Below are 4,246 nucleotides of genomic sequence, written 5' to 3'. Positions count from 1 at the left end.
TTAGCACCCGTAACACTTAACCACTACGACACCACGGTTTCCTCATCAACCACAGGCTTGACAAAAACGTAGAAACACACACAGACTGAAAAGACTGGGTAAACAACAGGAGAAGGCTCAGATATGGCACTCATGTTCGAATTATTAGACCAGGAAATTAAAATAGCTATGATAATATGATAAGGGCTCTGGGTAAAAAGTGGACAACATGCAACAGTAAAACGGTAATGATAGTCAACAGACTGAAACTCTAGGAAATATTCTAAAAAATATGAGAAATGAAAAACAGTAACAGAAAGGAAAAATGGCACTGACTCGCTTATTAGTAGGTTGCACATGTTCAAGGAAAGAATCAGTAAGGTTGAAGATTTGTCAGTGGAAACTTGTCAAATTGAAAAGAAAAAAGAGTGAAAGAGAATAGGAACCTGGGACAATTGCAAAAGGTCTAACATATGCATAGAGGGAATACCAGAAGGAGAAGAGAGAAAGGAACAGAGGAAATATGTGAAGTTTTCATGGCAGAGTATTATCCAAAACTGTTGCCAGACACCAAATCGCAGACCGAGGAACACAAACAACACCAAGCAGGATAAATACCAAAACATCTAAACGTAGGAATATCACATTGAAAGTGCAGATAATTACACAAAGAGGAAAAACTTACATCAACAAGAGGAAACAAAAACACTACACCTGTAAAGGAACAAGGATTAGAATTCATCAGACCTTCCCAGAAACCATGCAAGCAAGAAGAGTGTGCAGTGATAAACGTAAAGTGTGAAAAGAAAACTCTAGCTGAACACAAGCTAAACAACAGATATTTCAGTGACCACATGTAAACAAGAATACGTTCTTTCCAAAAAGTCACTAAACAAATAATATAACCTTCAAGAATTTAATATAAAAAAAAAAATTAAAAGGAAGGGTGCATAATCTGATTTCCAGGTTACCACTTTATAATATTAAAATGTCCACTTTAAAAAAAAATAATCACAACACATACAAGAAAAAGAAAATTTGTTCCATTCAAAGGAACAAAATAAACTGACAGAAAATGTTCCAGTCCACACGTCAGACTGACTAGAAGAAGACTTCAAAATGACTGTCTTAAACATGCCTAAAGAGACAAAGGAAAACATGGAGAAATAACTAAAGGAAATCAGGAAATTTATGAAAGAAATTGAGACTACAAATAAATAGATAGAAAGCATAAAAAGAAACCAACAAAAATTCAGCAGCTCAGTAGTGCAACTACTGAAATAAAAATTTACAAGAGAATGCAAACATTTCAGTGGGAAGAAGAAACTATCAACAAATTTGGAAAAAGGGAAACCGAAATTACTGATTCTCAAGAGCACCAAAAAAAATGAAAGAAAGTAAACAAAGCCTATGAGATCAGCTAGACACAATCAAGATGACCAGCTCTGGGACTCCTGAAGGAGAAGAGGGGGAGAAAGTGACAAAAATCATACTTGAAAAAATGATAACTGAAAAGTTTAAAAGTTTGATGATAGATGTGAATCTACAAAACCAAAAAAAAATTTTTTTCAAGGAAAATACACTTAAAAAAAGCAGAACACTCCTATTAAAGGGAAATCTAGAACATCACTCTTTTTCCAAAAAAAGAAAATATTTAGGAATAAATTCAACTTAGGAGGCAAAAGCTTATACACTGAAAACTACAAAATACTGCTGAAAGAAATTCAAGAAGACCTAAATAAATGGAAAAGAATACCGTTTTCATGCAATGGAGGACTTAATATTGTCAAAATGGCAATTTTACCAAATCAATCTACAGATTCTGTGTAATTCCAATGAAAATTCTAAAAGCCATTTTTAACAGAAATGAAAAAACCAAACCTCAAGTTCATCTTGAATTGCTAGGTGCCCTGAATGGCTAAAATAATCTTCAAACACACGGATCAAAGTCACATGACTCACACTTCTCAACTTCAAAACAATTGCAAAGCTGCAGTAATCCAAACTGTGTGCTATTGCCCTGTGAATAGACATACAGACCAACAGAATGGAATTCAAACTCTACAAATAAACCCAATCATATCTGGTCAATTCATTTTCAACACGGATGCCAAATCCATTCAATGGGAAAAGAAGAGTCCTTTCAACAAATGGCACAAAGAAAACTGGAATTCCACATGCAAGAGAATGAAGCTCAACTTCTACCTCACACCATACAAATAACTGAAAATGATCAGTCAACTAACTAAAGATAACAACTAAAGTCATAACATTCTTAAATATGGGAAATTATAGAGATTTGACAAACGATATTTACATATGACACAAAAAGCATAAACAACAAGATAAAAAACTGGATTACATGGAAATTACAAATTTTGTCCATCACTGTTTAGGAAGCATTGAGTTTCTGTTTATAGGACAGAAAATTCAGCAATGGATATTGGTGACAGTTGCTCAACATTATTGATTTAAGTGGTGTCACTGAACTGTGTTCTTGAAGATGCTGAATTGGCAAATGGTTTCTTTGTACAGTTTTTCAACAATAAAAAAGGTAAAAATAGTCTTTAAGAACTAAACACGTTCTAAGGGAAAAACAGACATTATCAAGAAATTAAAAACAAACACTAGGGGGTGGAGCCAAGATGGCAGAATATAGAGCCGCTTCTGTCCAGCCCTCTTTACAACAAAGACCTGAAAAAACAAGCGAAACCAGTATATTTGTGAGAAGCTTGGAGCCCTGAGCATCAAAGGCAACCTTAGACAATGAACTGTGGTGCAGGGGAAGGAAGAGACAGTTAAGAAGCGTAGAGGAATTACCGGACGTGAATCGCGGGGAGCCCTCAGGCACCATTCCCAGAGCGACTGCGGTGGTGGCAATGGCGGTGGACAGCTGGACCTAGCTTTCACCTGCAGTTTCCGCAGAGAGAAGCAGCGGGCCACACAGCCTGCTCACATCTCCGGAACCTGAGGAGAAGGGCGCTCTCGGCAAAAGCTAAGTACTTGAGTATATTTTACCGCCTCCCCCACCCCCAACCCAGCTTCAGCGGCCAAATCCCTGGGCCTGAGATAGACCCTAGTGAGCACCTGGACTCCTCCTCCTGGCCTTATGGAAGGAAAAAATTTGTAAGTGCGGGGAATAGATAATTTGCTACCTCCATTAACTGGGGGAGGTCAGGACAGAAGTAGCTCCTGTCCAGGCATAAACCGTCCGTGGACCCTGAGCACCTTTCCCTTCTGCATGGACCTGTATGGGCCTATTTCGGAAGAATGGGCCCTTGTTGGCAAACTACAACAATTTTAGCGGTGTGGTGGACAGGTGGGTATTTGACGTTTGACATTGCTTTGCCTATTAAACAAGGTCCTCACCTACCTAAAACAGGCTCCTAAGGACTGGTGGCTCCATTTGGGTTGCCCAGCCATGTGCGAAAGTGGTCCAGGGAAAACTGCTACCTACTAGTCCTTACAACAAAAATTTTGGGTGCCCATGGACCCTTTGCAGAGCTCACCCACCACCAAGATCTAGGGAACAGAGAAGCATTATCCTCAGAGATACTGGGGGATCAGTTCTCAGCCCCCTGCCTTGTTCAGAGCTTGACCCCTTGCTGCGATCAGATACCGGTATATACGGCAATCACCCCTGCCCCTCTAAGACTGTAGGACAGAGCCTGTACCACACACTTCGTATCAGTTAACTGGAAAACTGAGCTCAATTTATACAAGAAAACTGAATGGACTCCTAGACTGATATACCTGATAACACCTCTACTCAGCTAAGGACAGGACACCAGAGTTGCAAAGGCAAAAATAATCAAGCTAGCTCATTCAAGCAATCCATAGGGGTATACCAAAACAAAAAAAGGCAAGCACCTATAACACAGTAAGCAAGCATAAACTAATACAATAACTGATAGATGGCTTGGACACAACAGTCAATATCAAATCACATAAAGAAACAGGCCATGATCACCTCAACATGCTCTCAATACAAAGAATCCAGGGATCTTTTAGATGAAAGTGCATTCCTGGAATTACCAGATGCAGAATACAAAAGGTTAATATACAGAACGCTTCAAGACATCAGGAAGGAAATGATGCAATATGCAGAACAAGCCAAGGAACACATAGAAAAAGGAACTGAAGAAATCAGAAAGATTATTCAGGAACATAAAGAAAAGTTTAATAAGCTGGAAAAATCCATAGACAGACAGCAATCAGAAATTCAGAAGATTAACAATAAAATTACAGAATTAGATAACTCAATCGA

This window comes from Elephas maximus, chromosome 3, assembly GCF_024166365.1.
Source record: "Elephas maximus indicus isolate mEleMax1 chromosome 3, mEleMax1 primary haplotype, whole genome shotgun sequence".
Lineage (NCBI taxonomy): Eukaryota > Metazoa > Chordata > Mammalia > Proboscidea > Elephantidae > Elephas > Elephas maximus.
The sequence above is the reverse complement of the archived record's forward strand: the minus strand, read 5'-3'. Positions refer to the sequence as shown.